We start from the raw sequence: 20,455 nt of genomic DNA on the forward strand, positions 1-20,455 counted from the left end.
GATGTGGTACATATATACACTGGAATATTACTCAGCCACAAAAAGGACGAAGTAATGCCATTTGCAGCAACATGGATGGACCCAGGGATTATCATACTAAGCGAAGTAAGTCAGAAGGAGAAAGACAAATACCATATGATATCACTTACCTGTGGAACCTAAAATATGACACAAATGAACATACCTACAAAACAGAAACAGACTCACAGACATAGAGAACAGACTCGTGGTTGCCGAGGAGGAGGGCAATGGGGGAGGGATGGATTGGGAGTTTGGGGTTAGCAGATACAAACTGTTATATATAGGATGAGTAAACAAGGTCCTACTGTATAGCACAGGGAACTATATTCAATATCCTGTGATAAACCATAATGGAAGAGAATATGATTTAAATTCTTTCCAATATGATCATGAAAAATGTCTCATTATTGTTGCTATTTGCATTTATTTGATTTTTACTGGAGATGGAGGTCTTTCTGTAGGTTTATTGTCCATCAGTGTCTCATGTATGTTGTACATGAGAATCTCCTGTTCAAACACTTTGCCCATTTTTCTATTGGGTTTTGTCCTTGTTCTTGCTGATCTGAAAAGGCGGTGGCGCCCAGTGGTTGTGAGTCTCGGCTCCACCTCTTCCAACCTGTATAACCCTGGGCGAGAGCAGACCTCTCTGTGTGTCTGCATCCTTACCTGGTATAGCGATAACGTCCCCGTCCTCCTGGAGGCGCTGTGAGGATCATGTAAGTTAGTGAGTCTGACACAGGTAAGCCCGTGCCTAGCACAAAATAAGCATTCAGTGACATGTTAAAGCCGGGGTGAAACGCAAAACATTTTGACAATCATGTAGCGCAAGCATCAGCCAATTAGGATGAACATCGGCTGTGCCCTTGGGCAGCACCCTTCAGGCACAAATCTGCATTTTCCTGTGTGGGGGGCAGGGGAGGCGGGTCCTAGGGGAGCTGGTGACAGGGGAGAGGTCACTCGGAGCCCAGGGAAGCAGCTCTTTGCCAGCTGGTCTGGGAGCCAGCAGCATCCTGTGGTCCAGCTGCACCGCCCTTGCAGGCCAGGTGACGTCAGCAACCTGCCACCTGTGAGACTTCTCACCTGTTGCTCGGTTTTGCCCACGGTTTCTAAAGCTTTAAAATGTCATGTGATCAGAAGTAGCAACCTTTTCCTTCGTGCTTTTGAAAGGCCTTACCCACCCAAAGATTATACAAATATTCTTCCATGTTTTCTGTCCTCTTTTAACACGTAAAATCTTTGAGTGAATTATTTTCTGTTGCTGTTTAGTTTTTGAAACAGACTCCTTTTTATTGCAGGAACCATACCCTACGGGTTGCAATTTAAAATATACGTATATGTGTACATAATGCAATGTCTATTCTATAATATATAGTATATGTAAGATATAATACATATTCATGTGTGTGTATATTTTATATCTCGTGTAACATAAACGTACCAACAGCAAAGCACCAAGGGGCTTCAGCTGCCCCGGTGCCGTGGCACAGGCCCAGGTGGTGGCCCGTCAGCGAGACTGACCCTCGGGTCACCCACACCCCCTCATGGCACACTCGGTGCCCATCTGGTCGGTGTCGACGCTCCCGCCCGCGTGGGGAGATTCCACAAGGACGAGGATGAGGTTCTTCCAGCTCCTCATTCTTCCCCAGTTTCCAAGCACAGGGCCTGGCGTGCGGTAGGAGCCGCACAGGTGTCCATTCAGAGAGGAGGAGACAGACAGACACATGGAGGAGAGAGCGGAAGGTGGGCTCCAGACTCTGCTTTCCTCCCACCGCCCTAGCCCATCACCCACGTGCTTCCCCAGAAATGGGTGCTCAGCACAGGTGGTTGAATTAAAGTGAATAGGGGTGAGTTGAAGGGGGCTGTTGGGCCCCAGGTCCCAGAGCCCAGAAGCACTACCCCAGCCCCCAACACTGCCAAAGTTGAGATATTTCTCTCCTTGGGTGAGAAGCTCCTGGAAAACAAAGACCGTTGACCACCATCGTTACCTCCCCGCTGTTACGTCGTTACCTCAGTTGTGCTCAGAGATGTTTGGGGAATGAAGCAGGACCCTCAGCACCCCTTCCAGCCTGGGTGTCCCTCATCCACACATTATAGTCACTGACCTGTGAATTACCATCGATGGAGGGACAGAGACGCAGCTAAGGGGGAGATGGGAGTCACAGCTCTTGCCTCGAGGACTCGGACCTCACCCACGTGACAACAGCAGCTCAGCGCCCCGCAGGGCCAGGGCTCCCTCCCTCCTCCCCCGGCCCCCCAGTGCCAGAGAGGGTGGTCACCCTCACAGACGGCTGTCACCTCCTGCTCACGGGACCTGCGCCAGGAGGACCCTGCTGGACTTCACGGCCCACATCCCAGGCCAGGAGCAGAGGAAAGGCTCTCTCTGCGCCCTCTGGGGAAGTCAATTCTGGCCCGAGAACGCTCGGCTGAGCTGTCGCACCCGGGACAGAGCAGCCTCCTGAGTCCGGGAGCCCCGGGTGATCACCGCTCCTCTGCAGCACAGACCCTGCACTCCGGACAGACCAGGGAAAAGACCCAGGCGAGGCAAGCTGGCCACAGCTCCCTGGGTCTTCTCACTCCCTCTCCCCTTCCGTGCCTGAAACGGAGGCGTTCACCAAGAGCACAGCAGCCAGCTGTCAGGGAGCCAGCGAGGACCCGGGGTTCAGGGCCGCCTCTGCTACCGGCTGACCACCCCGGCCTCAGGCCAGGCTCACCCCCCTCCCGGGCCCTCCCTCCCATCCTGCCAGGGGGACCATGACCCTCACCCCAGCTGCTGTAATATAAAGGACAGTTTTCCTGCCTGGCGTTTCTAAAATTCACCCTCTCTTAGTTCCCAAGAGAACTTTCTAACATCATCGCCCCCGCGTACCAACCACAGCAGACCACCTCCTACAGGTAACACAATTCCCCTTCATGTGTGATCCCACAGCAGTTTTTACCTCTACGCTTCTCGTGTTACCTTATTTCCATATTTTATATGTTCCTTCCTATGTGATACTTTACACACAGTTTAACTCAGGGGTATGTACACACTATGCACCCAGGGGGTACTTCCTGATGGACGAAACACACATAAATGAATGAGTAACCCCAGCTCATCTCGTCCATATCTGTAAAAGGGGAATGACAGTGAGTCGGAGAGCCAATGTGAGGAGAAACTGAAATACCCTGAGTCAAAGTGCTTTGCAATTTGAAAATAACTGTTCAAATGTGGATTATTATTAAATAATCATCACCTGTGTTCTCTGCAGCAAGAATGCTGTGACAGCACGAGGGCCAGGGACGGGGTGGGGCGACCATCCAACACCCAGGATTTGAGTGTCGCTGAAGCAGTGGGTGGGGTTGGGTTTTTCAAGCCTGAATAAGTCTTCTGTCCCTGAGGTCACCCCTCGCTGAGGCCTCACCCACACCCAGGATGTTTGGAAAGGAGACAGAGGCCAAAGAAGAGAAACAGGAGGGAGGGTCCCTAGAAGGATGGGGGTGCTGCACCACAGTCCTGGCGGGAGGAGAGGTTGCAGCAGGTGACCCGGGACCCTCACTCCACAGGGAAGCCCCCCAGGTGCACGACAGAGGGGCCTCAACCCCCAACCCCTTCAGCGGCAGCATCTTCTAAGGACCCCTCCAGCCTGTACAAAGGCTCTCGAGAGTGAGAGAGCACGTGAGTCAATGGGGGAGAAACGCAGCAGGGCCCGAGAGCCTGAACCCTTCCGATGCCTGGTGGGAGTAACCTGGCAGAGGGGTGTGAGGCTGAGGACCCCGCCTCCTGCAGGGCCTCTGCAGCAGAGACAACGGGCGCCTTTCCTTAGATGGGGCGATCATCCTCTGAGTCCAGAGTGGGGACGCCTGCCCTTCCAGAAACCCCTGGAACAAAACACAGCGGAACAGGGGTCGGGGTGCAGGAGGGAGGCCCCACCCGGGGTAAGACCCAAGAGGGTAAGCACGACCTTGCAGACAATTAAGGAGCCATTCGGGTGTCTGAGAGAGGCAGCCAGACTTTAGTAAAGGGGCAGAGTCACTTTATAAAGGCACCGCGTCCCTCTGCTCTTAGGTGGCGTCACACTGAGTGTCACTGAAATCCCACCGCGAGGTCGGGAGAAACGTGCGGACAGACGGCAGGTAGAGAAGTAAATCTGAGCACAGCCGTCTTTGCTGCGGGCGGAGGCGGGTGGAGCAAACGCAGAATCCCTGCACCCGCGGTGTCCCAGGCGGTGAACTCGTTAGCTTTGATCTGCTAGCATCGCAGTCAGTGCAGTTTCCTCTTTAAGGCGAATCTATAATTTTCACCAGAACTGTCTTCAGAAAGGCTACCCCCAGAACCGAGCATTGGAGGGACAGCCGATCGTGCATCTGGAGGTGGCCTTTCAGTTACTGCCATGTGACCACGGGCGCCTGGGGCTGCCAGGAAGGGGGACCACAGCACACATCCCAGGGGAACATCACTCAGGGCAGAGCAGCATCTGTCCAAAGCGTCAGACTCATTCTCGAGACGGGCTACATTACTTCCAGCAATTGTAAGTCAATATAGGAAAAAAATGAAAACTGAGTTTAATCAAATAGCCAAAGCAGAAGAAATCACGGCCTTTTCCAATATTCTCGCCATCACACCGCAATCCTGGAGCCCTCAGAGGTCCATCCACTCAGGCACACGCCAAGGACCGCGGTGGCCGCCGTGAGGCTCCTGTGAAGGTTCCCTCAGACTGTAAGGAAGGAAGGTCCTCCCTGAAGCAGAAATGCAGTGGCTTCGGTAAATGCACACTCAGTCAGAAATACCAGTGCCCACGTTCCTTTTCCTCCTATGACACACACAGACGGGGCAACTTGCGGTGTGGACAGTCCTCAGAATGAAGGAAACACAGGACAGTTTCAAGGGCCGATCTGGGCCGGGCACTGAGCGCAACACCAGGACCACTGGGGTCCCTCGTCAGGGCGCCCACAGGCCACAAAGAGATGGGGGAGCCGTGGGGGTCATCTGAGAGCCGTGCGGCTGGGCAGGCTGGACACGGGAACCCCTGGGGGACACAGCACAGGTGCCCAAGCTGAGCTCGGAGGGTGAAGAGCTAGCCCCATGGCGAGCAGGGAGGAGGGTCACGCGAAAGGGAACCGGTGATGCAATGTCCACAGAAAACAGCACGCGAAGCACCCTGGGGGCAGGACCGGAGTTTCACGGGGCTGGAGGCCAGGGCTGTGTGCAGAGGGGTAACTGGCGGAGTCCCAGGACTTGGGATCAGGAAGGCCCAGAGGAGAGCTGGGCTTTACGCCTGGACAGCGTGTACTCATCGGCGGGTTCGGAGCAGAGGGACGATGGGAAGAGATTCGTGAACAGTGAGAGCTGGGGGGCGGCTGGAGCTTCTGCAGTGGGCAGGCGAGACCCAGTGGGGCTGGAACCAGCGAGAAGGGCCGGAGAGCCGTGAGTGGACTGGAGGACACAGGAGGCGAATCCGCGGGCGGGCGGGGGTTGGGGGCGAGTGGGAGGGACCCTGGGGCACAGGACAGGGCAGGCCCATCTCCAAGACGAGGAGGAACAGGGCCCGACAGGCCACGTTCCAGCTCCTCTCTGTCGGCCCCAGGGTTGGGATGCCATCCGCTGACCAGCGCCCACGTGCTGGGCCCAGCCGGTCATGGGAAAGAGGACACAGCGCCTGGAGGAGCTCTCAGGCTCGGAGGAAACGCAGCCCATGGGCTCTGCCTTCCCTGCCAGGCTGACCTCAGCTGACCGCCGATGTGGCCGTGCATCCTGCTGCCCTGTGTCCAGGGCCCGCCCCGTCCTCCCTCAGGTCAGCCTGCTCGTGCTGAGAGCTTCCAGGCCTTGGATGCTGGCTCTGAGAGGAGGCCTCTGCAGCCCCATAAGTGATGCTCTCAGAGGTCCCAGGCCCTCCCTCCAGGCCTGGGCTGCAGGCAGCAATTCCTGTAAGGCTGCTCCAGGCGTCCCAGACCATGGCCGCCACCCTCTCCTCCCCTGCTCTGTCCGTCCCGCAGACAGAGAGCTAAGAGCTCACCCCCGGGTGTGTGCGTGCGTGCACACACATTTACACATGTGCACACACACAAGCACGCAAAGACACACACGTGTTTCCCGGTCTACTCAGCACCCTCTTCCCTTGCTCTGTTTTGGAACCTCCAAGGTGCACTCTTACAACAATGGGGTCCCGGATTTGTCAGGACCTGCATGAGCTAAAGCCGTCTCCTCCTGCGGGGGAGCAAGCAGAAGCTCCTACAGTCGCAGCCCCACCCCCAAGCCCTGGGACCCCAGCCACCGTCCCTTCTCACCCTAGACACTCTGTTCCCACCTCTCTCTCTCCGGATGCTGACAAGGTGGAAAGGCATCCCTAGGGGTCTCTACTCATCATGTGAATCAGTCTACACAGCCCCACCCCAGCTCCTGAGAGCCCCGTGCAGACAGACGGGCGCTCCAGCCTTCAAAGACCCACCGGAGCAAGTGGGTCAGCTGTCGGTCACAGGGGCTGCAGCGAAGCCCCCAGGCAGCCCCTCCGGCCCGGCTGGACCCAGTCCCTGGCTCACCTGGGACTTTGGCCTCCTCCATGGCTACCTCTTCACCTCTCCCAGCCCAGGCCTCAGACACCCCTGAGCCAACAAGAGGTCTCTGCCCTCTTCCCTCCGGCTCAGGTAAGGCCTGCGGTGCAGCCAGGCCGCCCTCCCTGCAGAGGTGCATTCGCCCCCAGGGAAGGTGTGGGCAGAGCCTCTCTGGAAACAGCTCTCTTTTGGGATTTGGTCAGTGGGCCTGGAGGGTCTCAGCCTCTCTGAGCTGCAGGGCAGGCACCTGCTGCAAGCAGATGGGAGGGTGGAGGGGGCTTCCAAATGAAGGCCAGGGACGCCCCCTGAAGAGATGGTCCAAGATGAGGGGCGGGACCCCTGCGCAAGCTGCGCCTTCCAGGCCAGAGTCCCTCACACCCGGCCTGGGCTGCAGGGAGTGCTTCTGTGTCCAGACGTCTTTACACAACACAATGCAGAAATGGCCTGGAATGAAGTTAAATGGCACTTGGGTTACACCTTAATCACTGCAGGCAGGTGAAGATGCCGCTGTGATTACGACCAAGGAATCTATATTTATTGTCTTGTGGGGATTTGCATCCAGGATACTGTGATCGCCCCGCAAGGCACCTGATTGATTCATGGAGCTGTAACGAGGCATTTCCACCTGTGTCATTGGGTTGCGTCTCCCTCCCACCTGGCAGGTCGGGGGGTCAGAGATTGAAGCCTCCCCGTGGGCAGGCCTCCCAGGTTGGCTGGTCTAGAGGATTGGGGAGGGGCCCGAACACCCCCTAGGGGGCAGGGTGTGGTCAGCACAGACCACTTGAGACCCAGCTGGCCAGGAACACTAAGGTATGGGCCGCCCACCCTCTGCTGTGAAAAGCAGGAGAGGGCCAAGCTCCTGGGTGCAGCTCTCAGTGGGACAGGAGAGACACAGGCCCCCACGGGCCCCAGGCCTCGTGCCATGGGATCTTCACAGGCTCCTTAATTTTCCTCGGCTGTGCCCGGTGTGACTCGTGATTGACAGCGTCTCTCGTGAACGCTGGGCCACGTTCCACAGCCGGCTGTGGGCTTCAGAAGGGACGCAGTGACACAGGGGGTGAAAGGCCACCGGCTCTAGGAGATTCTGGGCTGCAGCTCGGCTCGAAAACCACCCAGCGCCACTGCCGTCCCAGACCGGCTGTGCGTACTCGGGAAGAACCAGGCGAAGGAGCGGCCTCAGCCTCCGGCGGCGTGAGCGGCGGTGTGAGGAGGGGGGCGATAACAGGGTGTTGGACCAGCCAGCAGTCCCATCTCCACCTCACTGGACCCGCCCTCCCTGGTGGTCAGAGCCAAAGGCCCTCATCCCTCCAGCTCCAACGCCAGACCAGAAGCTCCAAGGCGGCCACGGCAGGAGTTCCGAACCACGGAATCCACGCGCTGCACGCCAGGCCTCAAGGCCTGCGGGCGATGACGTCCACCCCACAGCCCAGGCGCCAAGATAAAGTGACCTCTGGTCGTCTCTAAACTACTCCTACAGTGGTTCTGACACGTCCTGTCCCTAGACCAGCAAAGGCTTCCATTGGGTCAGAAGGCCCTAGAAATTTGCCCCCCCCCCAGCAAGGCAGGGCAGGGAGGTGACCTCTCCCCCAAGGACGCAGCTCCTGCCTTTTGGGAGACTGAGAATAAAGGGTCATGGTGGCTTCTCTCGTACTCATTGAGCACTTTACACTATTACAGTGTTTATTCCTTTTAGAATTTAAGAAACAGACAGTTTTATGCCCGTTACACAAAGGAGGGAACTGAATCTCAGACAGCCTAAGCGTGTAGACCTCGTCCCAGACTAGAGCCGGGATGTGGGTTCTAATTCCTGGAAACCACCAAGGGACCTGTACGGGGCACCCAGGGAACGTGGGTGTGCCCGCAAAGAATACAGCAGGGCTTCCCTGGTGGCGCAGTGGTTGAGAGTCCGCCTGCCAATGCAGGGGACACGGGTTCGTGCCCCGGTCCGGGAAGATCCCACATGCCACGTAGCGGCTGGGCCCGTGAGCCATGGCCGCTGAGCCAGCGCGTCCGGAGCCTGTGCTCCGCAACGGGAGAGGCCACAACAGTGAGAGGCCCACGTACCGCAAAAAAGAATACAGCAGGACACTTCCTTGGGGGGAGGGGCACAGACCGAAGGTTATCGAATGACGCTGGCTCTTCGCAGGCCCCAGCCCGGTCACAGTCCTCTTGGTCTCTAGGGTGGGACCAGCCTCCCACAAGGTGACGGCAGAACGGAAGTCATCACCACCAGGTGAGCCAGGGACACTTCTCCAGCAGGTGCAGCAGGTGGGGCTGAGATGGAGGGGCAGCCGGACAGGACGGCTCTCTACTTGCTGAGCAGCTGGGCGCCCTTGCAGGAGGCCAGACACCTCCCTAGCCAGCCGCAGGGTCCCAACCCAGGTGGACAAACTGGAAAGCACGGCCGTGGGGGCGTGGGGGGATGTTTGCATCCTCTTCCTCTGAGGTCCCTCTAACTCAAGCTTTCCCATCTCCTGTCCCCCCATCACTGTGGCCCCAGGAAAGGCAAGGCTTTGCTGCCTTCAGCCCGGTGGTTTCCCTTCTGTCCATGCCTGGACCCCTGCCCATGGCCAGGGAGGTCGGGCCCTCCATGTGGTGAAGGCGTCCGAACCCACTCGACGGGATCACTGGCTGAAGACGCGCTGAACAGGATCTGGAAGGTGAGCTCGGGAGGCGTCCAGGACAGAGACCACAGGCCGGCTGCCCTGCTGTTTTGCAGTGGTTGTCATTCTAAACACGGTGTTCGTTATTCCGCTGTGTGGATTCTAATTACCTGTCAGGAATGCACCCTTGAGGGATGATGGATTATCCTGGGGAAACTATTAACATAGCTGTTCACTTCTGCCCATGTGCAGCTGGGCCCAGAGCAGGTGGCTCTGGAGATGCTGGGCACCCCGGGGCAGCCACTCCACGCCGGCCGCTGGGAGGACGGGGTCAGTGCCACCCCACCTGCCCCACGGGACAGGGACATGGCCTCCTGGGGCACTCACAGCAGACCTGGGGCAGCTCGGTGCCGGCCCTGAGCGGGGAGGGCACCCGTAGCCTGAAGCCCGGGCCGAACGCAGGGAGACGGGGTGACTCGGGGCAGACACGGGGTCTGCTGTGGCTGAGCCACACTACGGGCACGAGGCGGGGTGCGGGGCTTGCAGCGAGAGCCACTGGTGCAGAAATCGTCTCTCTACACTGACCTCTAAGGCTCTCCTTTGCTTTACGTGGGTCACACTGTTCAATTCTAACCAACACGTGTTGAAAGATTACGTGCGTCGGGGTTCTCCAGGGATGCAGAACCAAGAGGACAGAGATTTCTTCGAAGGGATTGGCTCTCGGGGTTGCAGGAGTTGGCAAGTCCCAAATCCTCAGGGCAGGATGGAAATTCAGGGAAGAGCTGGTGCTGCCGTCCTGAAGCAGAACCCTTTCTTCTTCTGGTCGTAAGGCCCCCAGCCGAATGGATCAGCCCCTCCCCACACTGAATGCATCAGCCCCTCCCCACATTATGGAAGATACTCTACTTCTTTGCTGTCCACTGATTGTAAATGTTAATCACATCTACAAAACACCTCCCTGGCATCTGGACTAGCATCTGACTGAGCAACAGACACCATAGTTGGCACAAAAATTAACCGTCACGAAGAAAACATGGGCAAACCAACCCAAACTCAATCAGGAGAGGGAAAACACACTCATTGGACCGTGTCCTATGGAAATTACTTAAAGGAACCACAGATACTGGTCACTCTCCTAATACTGCATCTCACCGAATCTAAGACACTAACAATTGCATTGTATTTTTTATTTTACGTACTATTTATTAAGAAAGAAGGGAATTCCATGGCGGTCCAGTGGTTAGGACTCAGTGCTCTCACTGCCGAGGGCCAGGGTTCGATCTCTGGTTGAGGAAAGAAAAGACTGCCAATTAAACTAGGTGCAATGCATTCTTATGACGTAATTTGTATCTATATTTGTTCAAAGAGCTGTTTAGGCTCATTTTGGCAATGTTTTTTATTATATATTACTCTTTTACACATGCAAGAAGAAAATTATCCGATTGATAAATTGGCTAAGATGTTCTTAAAACTTCTTCCCATTCGGAATCCAACTCTCCTGATTCAAGGCCAGTGACGTGCAGGTTTTTCCACACGATGTCTTCTGTGCCGTCACAAGCTTGGCTGGTGCAACATTTTTAAAGGAAACTATATTAGAACTAAAAGCCTTGGAAGCCCAGAGCAGGTTTGCAATCACGCCGAGCTGACCGACTTTGGCTCTTGCTTTGGGAGGGTTACCACACATGCCTGCTTCTCCTTCCCCCACGGCGGTTTGATCCCTGTGGGTTAGAAAACCCACCTGCATTGTCCTCTGGGCGCTTTTCTAGGCCAGCCTGCAGGTTTGGAGGCTGGAGCCCTGGGCATCTGTGCATATGCCAGCAGCGAGCCCTGGGGTGGCTGACACCCAGTGGAAGCCCCCGCGGGAAGTTGTGGCACCATCTGCGCAGGAGTGAAATCTGGGGGCAAACGAAACCAACCACATCGGGTAATTACAGAGCTCACCCTACCAGCTGCACCTGTAACCCACACGCCTCCGGTCCAGTGGCTCTGCCCTTTCCCCGTTGTACAGGTGACAGGCAAGGGTCAGAGAAGTTAGCGACTTTCCCAGTTTACTCCACGTCATTGACGAGAGTGAATGACGAGGGGAGGGGGCTGCTCTCACCAAGCCTCTCGGGAAGAAGTGGTCTGCAGCGCCTGGCCCACCTGTGGAAGGCCCTGATGATCCTGCTAAAGTAGATGGGGCCGCGCTAAGAACTCGAGGACGGCAGGCCTGCGCAGGGAGGGGCTGGCGCTGGGGGCAGGGATGCCCATCACTACGCTGGTGTTTCTGGGCAGAGTCCACAGTGGGCCGCCCCCCCCCCCCAGGGTTGGTACAGGAGGGGCATCCCACACGCGCCAGACACTAGCCCCGTTAACACGCACTGGAGGATTTCTGAGGTCGCGTCTCTGCTTTTCCTTCTCTGGACACAGGAGTCCTATGACGAGATTAGCCCCTCCCCAAACAAGGGAGTTCTTTATGTCAATAGGAGAGAAAGAAAATAAACGTCTCAACCAACAGAAAGATCACTAATGTTTTACTCCCCTGGATAAACTCTACGAAATCCTTATCGATCTTAAATGTGCTACTGGACAAATACATCTTCCGAAAAGCAGCCTTTTAGAAGTTTGCTCAGACTGTATAATCAGGTACAACGTTTGCCCTCTGCTCACCGGCTCAACCCCACAAGGTCGCCGTCTCGCACCTGCACTGACCACCGGGAACACCCAGAGGGAGGTCAGCTCGGCCCGTTTACAGAGCAGAACCCGTGATGATTGTGTGTGTGCGTGTGTGGTGAGCACGCCCTGCTCCCTTCCACAATGCAGTTCTAACTGATGACAATGTCTTATGAGTGTGCTGTTCCCTGGCCAGTAACCTGTCATCAGGTGGGGTCTGGATCCCAGGTGTTGGGGGAAATTGTCACTAGAGGGATGTTTAACTCGGGACCTTAGGCAGCAAAGGGCTCACTGAGGACACACAGCCCACGTTCTGCAGTGAAACCAGGCAGAGGCTGCTGGGCAGTCCCACCCGCTGTGCAGACACTGCACACTGTGCTCCTTTGGTGGTCAGATCTCTTAGGGCCGCGTCTGGCAGGACAGTCCCTGATCCCCGTGGATCCAGGTGCCGTGGCTTCACCTGACACCTCTCTGAGGCCCAGCCACCCCCCCACCCGCACACACGCAGCTCTGCCCCCGCATTGAGCACACCAGCCACACCTGCGGTCCTGTCCCTCCTGGGCCTCTGCTGCCCACCCCCACACACACAGCATCACTTTTTCCCAGGGAAGGCACATCTCATCACAGAGGCAGGCCTCCCAGAACCTCGACCTCACTAAGGACCAGAGACTGGGGCCAGCCTGTCCTCTGCACATGCCACCCTGGAAGGTGGGCACGTTAAGGCCCTCCCCGACCCCTCAGGGGATGGTGATGCTCATCCTACACACAGGCCGGGAGGATGGAGCCCGGCGTTCCCAGGAGATGGCTGGCTCAGCAGTGCACCTCCTTGCCCGTCTCCCTCCCCAGCCCCTCACCCCAGTTCTGGCATCACTGTCCAGACAAACAGCTTCCAAGGCCTTCCCTCAGGCCTGGCCTCCGGGGGAAACCTCGGTAGGTAGCATCAAAACTGATACACGTAAAAAAGTTATGCTCGTGGAAGCCAGCTCAACTTGCTCATTTGAAAAGTTTTACGGATTTCTAGAACTCTTCTACAAATGTATTACTTAATATCTTTCTTTAAATTGCATGTTTTAGAACTTTCCATCAACCTTAGTAATACAGAAAGAACGTGATGACCATTTTCTCCAAGTCCCACATAGACACCCCCGAATCACTTTCAAGCCCACCCTGTGCGCCACTCAACACTGTTCTCCACGCAAGGTTGGGAGGAACCAGGGAGAACCGGGTAGGGGTGATGTTCAGGTGGTGGGCAGGCCAGACAGATTCTGCAGCTTCCCAGGGAGGCTTGGGGGGCAAGGCCCTGAGCTGCGGTTCCAGCGGCAGGAGTCCAGCCCGGCCAGGTGGGCAAGGGAGCTTTGGGGTTGTTACCCTACCTGGGAGCCCAGACCTGGGGTTCAAATCCGATCCAGGTGAAGGCCTGCAGGGCCAGCTGCATTTACCTGTCTCCTCCGCCCCATCTGGAAGTCGTCCCAGGGTGCTTCAGAGGGACCCCCCACCCTCTGGAGACATCACCACACGTCCCGCAGACATGAGGTGTTTCCATTCCACAAGTGTTGCCACTCACCCCAGATTCCAGTCACCTGAAAAGTCGCCATGTTCCCTGTTCTGACTGGGACCACTGTGTGCTCTCCTCAGCCTTGAAAACCAGCCACTCAGACACAGAGCAAGCCTGGGACTGTGGGCAGGTGGACCGCACTATGCCGGGCAAACGCCCTGGCCGCTGACCAGCTGAGGGACCTCTGGCCCCCACACTCGTTTTCTGGCCTCAGATTCCTCGTTTGTAAAGTGAGAAGGTTTTACTAGATGATCTATGAGGTACCTTCCAGCCCTGACATTTTCCGTTTCTGAGGTAACCAACAACCAAAAGACTTAATTAAGTGTTGGTTTATATCATTAGATCAAAATCACTGGAATGCAGTCCCCTTGACAACAGCTAAACCTGCATTGTTCACGGCCATGTCCCTGATGCTGCGAACAGATCTTGGCATACGGTAGGAGCTCAATGAAACTGGATGGATGGAGGGAGGGAGGAACAGATGAAGGGATGGAGGGATGATAGATGCATAGAGGGAGGGATGGAGAGATGGAGGGAGGGGTGGAGGGAGGGAGGGAGGGACGTGGGGATGGAGGGATGGAAAGAGAGAGAGGGGGATGTGATTTCTAGGAATCTCCTGGATTCAAAGGCTTTGTTAAAGACCTTGTGAAGGCCACTCATTTGAAAAAAAAAAAAAAACACTGAGTGGGGCATATGGGGAATTAGCCCGCAATGGACCAAAGTAAGTCGATAGCAGCATATTTAATATCAAAAGCACGCTGGGAAAAGAACACTGCGAGGTCAGGATTCCCAGCCAGTGGGGCCAAAGAAGCTGTTGATTCTCCCTTGACTACTCTTGGAAAGTTTCTGGAAGGAGGAAGATGTAAAACCCACTTGGAGGATGAAACTCAGCGCCAGGTGGAGGACAAGAGTGGGCCGCCCGCGCTGAAGACGCTCTGGAGGTGGATGGAGGCCCAGGCCAGTGGGGCCGGGGGGCAGCTCTTGGAGGGGACGGTCCTCTCCATGACCTGGGGCACAAGCAGCGCGCTGCAGCCTCTGCTCTTCTCCTACGCTGTCCTCCGGGCCCTCCGCAGTGCCGGGAGCCCAGGGAGCCGCCCCTCCCTCTGAAGTCTGCACCGCCGGCCCCACCACGGCCGCCCACCCGTGTCTTAGCTCCAGCAGCTGATCCCCGCCCAGCCCCAGCACCCTCTTCTCTTCTGTCACCAGGGTTGGTCCAGGAGATGCAGCCCCTCAGATGACCAGCTCAGGTGGGACCCTCCACCGGGCAGGCTCCTCTGCTTCCATGCCTGGCAGGTCTGTGTAAGAACCTCCCTCCAGGCCGGTCTCTGGAACCCACCTGGCGACCTCGCTGCCTGCTCCCTCCGTTACCGCGGTGACGAGACCCGGCTTCCCCACCGCTGGCCCGGTTCTTCCCAGTGACTTGACTCTGAGTCACCCGGGGCCACCGGCCCGTCACAGAGCAGCACTCCTGACATCTGGGCTTGTGGGCTGCTGCTGCGCGACAAGTCATCCCTCATTACCTGACAGCTCAGGAGGTCAGAGCCCGAGGTGGGCCGGCTGCTGGAGCATCTCACTCCTTGGCTGGTGGCCCCTCCTCCATCCTCAGAGTCGCCGGCCAAGCATGTCCCAGCCTCTCTGACTGTGACTCAGCTTCCCCCACCCCGTGGCCTCCTCTCTCTGACCCTCATATAAAGATCCTCACGATGGCACTGGGCCCACCCAGGTAATCCAGGGTTATCCCCAGGTCAAGAGCCTTAATTTAATCACCTGCACATGTTCTCAGGGCCCTGTCTTTGGGACCATTACTATCTCCATAGCAGGGCTCGGAGACTCCAAACTGCCCCATAACTTCCTATCAAAGATAAGCTAAGGCCCTGACAAGGCCTGCACGGTCGGGTCCCGTTACCTCTTTGATGGCTGCATCCATCACCCTCCCTCGAGGTCAGTCCCAGCCTCATGCACCTCCTTGGGGTGCCTCAGTCATGCCAGGTCTGTGCTTCTCTTAGGGCCTCTGCCGGGAAAGCCCTGTGCTCTCGGACACACGGCATCTCCCTCTCCTTGAGCCTCTGCCTGAATGCAAGAACCCTGACCGCCCTTCTCAACATGCAGCTGCCCCCGTGCCTGCCCTGCCCTGGCGTTTCCACCCCGCTCCTGCGTTGTTCTTCTTGTCCTCAAAACCATCAGAATACTGTACATTTTCCTTTTTTATTTCTTTACAGTCCGTCTTCCCTCATTAAAGCAGTCCCGGGAGGCCTCTCCACGTCCTAGCATGGGGCTGGAGGCCCTGAGCACCGCTGGAGCAGCGACAGGAAGACAAGGACGGTGTCTGCCCTCGACGATGGACATCTGGGGAGGCTGACACAGACCAGAGACGACAGCACAATGAGGCAGGCCCAGGGCCATGAAAGTGCAAAACACCATCCCCTCGTCACCTCATGATTCGGCGGCATCACGGGCCACCAGGTGCGGCCCCAGCCTTGACAGCCACTTCCTGGAAACAGTAGCTTTTCTTTCAAGGCCCGGCCGGCAGGCCTGTGACGACTCGGGCTCTTCCAGTAGCAGATCACACAGCAACCCGTGACTGCCGCAGCCTTGTTCAGAGCTGGGTCAGCCCATCAGAGGCCATCACCCTTCCGCAAGGAGCTGGTCCCCACACCCCCTGCCCAGCTCCCCAGGAGCCAGTGGAAGAGAGCCAGAGCCTGGAGCCGGCGGTGGCTGCCACGGCCCACGCTCCCGTGACTGGGCTGCCCCACGTGACCGGAAGAAGGCATTTGTCGCCTTTTATGAGGATGTGTCTCTCGCTCGGCTTCAAAACCCGCATTCCCTCTCTTGTCTCCTCCTGGAGATGCAGAACATGGCTAAAGTGAAAGCAATTAATTGAAGCCTTTTACTAACACCAAAGCCTTTCCTCTGTGTAGCACCACGTTCATTATTTAATGGCACAGAAAGCCTGCTTCCTGCAGGCTGAAGCACACGGCAGAGCCAGCCTCTTCCCAATAGCTCTTCAAGGCGAGGACTCTCCAGATCGGGCTGCCGTCGGCTTTGGAAGGCCAGAGGCCGAGTCCAAATTGGAGACACTGTGCGTCTGCAGTGCCAGGCCCTGCACAGCCGAGGGGGCGACCATCCCTGCCTGAGCTCACCGTCCACTCCCCCACCACGTGGACCCGCCCGGGAGCCTTCCTTCTGCTCCACGTGGGGCAGCAGGGGCAGAGGAGCCTGCTGGGCCACACTGGCTCTGATCCTTGAGCAGGTGGCTCTGGGGGCCATCAGTGAGAGAACGAGGCAGAGTCAACCTCAGGCCTGTGGTCATGCTGCAGGTGGACCCGTGTGTCCTCCGCCCCATAGTCCCCCGGCCACCAGGCAGCAAGCACGCGGGCTTGGGAGTGAATTAGCATCAATCAGACAGAACTCCTGGAGTGCGTAGCGTCACACTGCACACCGCAGGGTCAAGTAGGAATTTGCACAGAGTCCACGTTCTAACAGCACATGGACAAACCAGCCGGGAAAGCCAGTTCCAGCTGCGTTGGCACGCACAGCTCTAGGAGCCACAGCCGACGCCGAGGGGACAGTTCCAAGAGTGAGTCCCTGGGACCAGAGGACGCAGAGGCCTTGGCGAGCTGAGTCGGCCAGAGGAAGGCTTCACTGGGGTGGAGATGCTAGATAACCAAACTCGACAGCCCTCTCATGGGTGGGAGGAGGGGCGTACCTGGGGCGCAGGCCCAGATGGGGCGTCAGGAGGACACCCAGCAGACCCTGCCTGGAGCAGCAGACCCACGCAAGCAAAGTGCAGGAGGCAAGTTTAGAACAAGGCCACCCAGAGGGTGAGCTGGTCAGCATTCCTACCCATACCATGCACTGCAGCACCTCTGCCCTCAATACCATCCCCCTGCACCCCTCCCCACAGCTGCACTTGCTATGCCAAAGCTCTTTTCAGGTCCTGAGTCGCTCATTCAAAACAACAACCCTGTTTTATACCCATTTTACAAATGAAGAAACAGGCCCAGAGAGGGTAAGTGTCAGGGCCAAGGTCACACAGACAGTAAGGGTTAGAGCTGGGTTCTAAACTCAGGGAGTCTGACTCCAGAACCCACCAAATTGTTTTTATTTCCCAGTGCCTTCATTCCTTCAGAAGTGCTGGCTCTTTCATTATCCCCATGTGTGGCAGCAACATCAATTGGGTTTTAACAGAAAACAACCCCTCGTAGCCCAACCCCAGCAAATCCTGGCTCCATTTCCATCCAGCCCCATCACTGAGTGGGTGTATTTGCTCCCCTACTGGTCGGTTAATATCTGTTGCTGAAGCCTGTCCGCTCCACTCGCCCCAGCGCTTCCCTAGGACACCCCAGCCTTCCCCCATCCAGCAGCTGAGAGATTAACACCCCATGACCCCCATTTTTAACCGCTGTGATGTACGGCCTCTCACGGAGAGTGCTCACAGGGCCCAGAGGGAGCGACTGCTTATCCCTCTTGAGTGAAACAAGCCGGAGGCCAGCGCGGGCTCTGGGCAGACCCAGGAGGAGCGGGCCCGGGGTAGGTCAGCGCCGGCCCCGGCATGTGAGGTCAGACCTGGGAGAGGACATAGCCCTCAGAGCCAGCTCTGCGCCCGTGTCCCCAGGTGCCTGCTGCCTCCTATCCGGGCAGGTGCTCCCTTGGACCCTGGAAATGTGGGTGACAATTTTGATGGGCTGCACTAAAAAATCTGTAAAGATGGTTAACATTTACCATGACTGACGGCCTAACTGCTTCCTTTTTATGTGTCTATAAAGGTGCTGTAATCAAAGCAGAGCCTCGGCACGATAGACCTGTGCGCATCTGCAGGGAGCCCAGGAGGGGATCGCTGCCCCGCGGAGGTGCGGCCAGAGGGCCCGAGTCAGGGCTGGGCCTGGCGGGAAGGATGTGGCAGGAGGTGAGAAGGACGCACCAGCTGGACACAAAGACTGGATGGAGGTGGGCAAGGGGCCGTGTGGTCACTGGTGACTCTGGGGTTTGGGGTGTGACCAGGAGAATGAAGATGCCAGAGATTACAGGAAAGTTAGAAGGTGATGAGTTTTGTGTTGAATACGATGACCTGGACATACAGCCAGCCTGGAGCTTAGGAGAAGAGGAAGAGCTGGCCTTTGCCCTTAGCGGGAGGGGGGCCCTCCTTGCTGCCTGTGGTACCCTCAGAGCATGAAACTGCAGTGGGGGACGAGCCCTCTGCGGGAACGCAGAGAACAGAGACGTCCCCGGGCGCCACCCCCAACCCAGTGACAGAGAGAAGGGGAGCTCCACCCTCCTCAAGCCCCCAGCGAGGGACAGCACCGCCCACCAGAGCACTGCTGGAGGCCCCACCCGCGGAGGACGTGGCAGAGGCCATCAGGGGATGCTCTAAGACAGAAACGACACTTGTAAGGCAGATGGAGACGGATGAACCGTTCTTCCTCCCTGAGTCTCCATGCAGGGGCGGGAAGACGGGCGGTAGGCCTGCGGGCCGCCAGGGGACAGGAGCAGGGCCGGCCCCTGTCCTCAGCATGGGCAGCTTCCTCCCCTGGCCACAGGCCTTGGGTCTTCTGTCCTTGAGGCCTGGATGGGGATCCGCTTGTGAAGGGCATTTTATCTCTTGTTTCTTTCTCATCCTTTCCTTAAACTCATCAAATGTGTCATCAGCCCTCTATCCACCACCTGGGGGAAACAGGAGGGGTCCCTGCAGCAAACCATGGAGCTGGGTGGGGGAGTGCTGGTGGGAGATGAGGGAGGTGGTCCCTGATCGCTGGGTCGCGGGGAGTGAAGCTTTCCTCCACTTGTCCACTGCGGGGGATCTTAAGGCTCAGCCAGGTTTGTGAGGACGTGGGACAGAAAGGCCATGAGTGTTAGGACCCGCCCAGAAAACTGGGCAACTCTCCACTCGTTCTCAGATGGGAACACAGAGGCTGCAACACACCCAGCCCACGGGCATTTTCCAGAAGCTTCCAGTCCTCCCAGCCACCACAAGCCCCCAAACAGACGGCTCCCGCAGGGAGCAGACCCTCGAGTCAGACCATTTACAAAGGGGCTTTGGGCTCACTAATGTGGCTTTGATGCTGCAGCAAAAGCCTCGGGGAAAGTGCAGAGAGAGATTAGAGCCCACTTTCTGATCTCTGGATGATTTGAGAAGCCACTGGTTCCCAGAGGGCTGGCTCACGGTCAAGACTTTACATTCCGGGGCTGTAGAGTCTGGACGTCCCAGCCCACGTGCACGGGAAGTCCTCCCCACCCGGCTGTGTGATGCTGGCCCTCCAGGCCCGCCACGCGGGCTCACGGTGCAGGGCCCAGCCTGCCCCAGTCACCAAGGGCCGGGCTCTGTTTTTTGTGCTTTCTGGAATCACAGAAGTGATTCAGAACGTGCCAGGTAGAAATGTCCCCCCAGTGCCACACTGGCTTCCCCGGAACCAGGGTACCAGGCCCACCAATGGGCAGCAGGATGACCCCTGGGGGAAAGGGACTTCGGGGGCTTCACCCACGTGACCTGATTGGACCCTCAGGAAAACAGATGGGCCAGGAGGGCAGATGAGCTTTCTAGGAAGCAGGGCAGCCCATGATCTCACCCAGAGCTGCGTGACCCTTGAACCCGCGTGGAAGGGGGGGCCAGGAATAAAGAAGGGGGTCCGGCCAAAGGGATCCAGCCGAGTTAGCATGGCCTCAGAACTGCGGTAGAGGCTGCAGAGCTCGGCCCAGCCAGAGACAGCCCTTCCCAGCCAAGTCCCCGCTGGGGTCAAGCTCCTCCCACAACCCTGGCACAGGGGCAGGCTGGCAAGCCCAAGGATGAACGGGTTCCACACTCCACCATGCTTTCCAGAATCTTCCCTGACGTACAACGGACATTATGTCACCCATTTCTGTCTCCAGGATGGTGGGTTTGGTAGCAGAAACCGTGTGGGTTGAGAAACCCGATTCCCGTTCCACCCGCCCCCAGCCGGCTCGCTTCTTGTGGAGTCACACGCATCTCCATCTGTCTCCCTCCTCTGCTCGCCCATCACCCGGTGACAGCTGCTGCCTGTTCTCTCCCTTCTCCGAGGGACCCACCCCCAGGTCCTTTTACAACTGTCACCCAACAAAGCTTTCTGCCAGGACAGCAGGA

The sequence above is a fragment of the Tursiops truncatus genome, chromosome 8 (genome assembly GCF_011762595.2).
Source record: "Tursiops truncatus isolate mTurTru1 chromosome 8, mTurTru1.mat.Y, whole genome shotgun sequence".
NCBI classification, from domain to species: Eukaryota; Metazoa; Chordata; class Mammalia; order Artiodactyla; family Delphinidae; genus Tursiops; species Tursiops truncatus.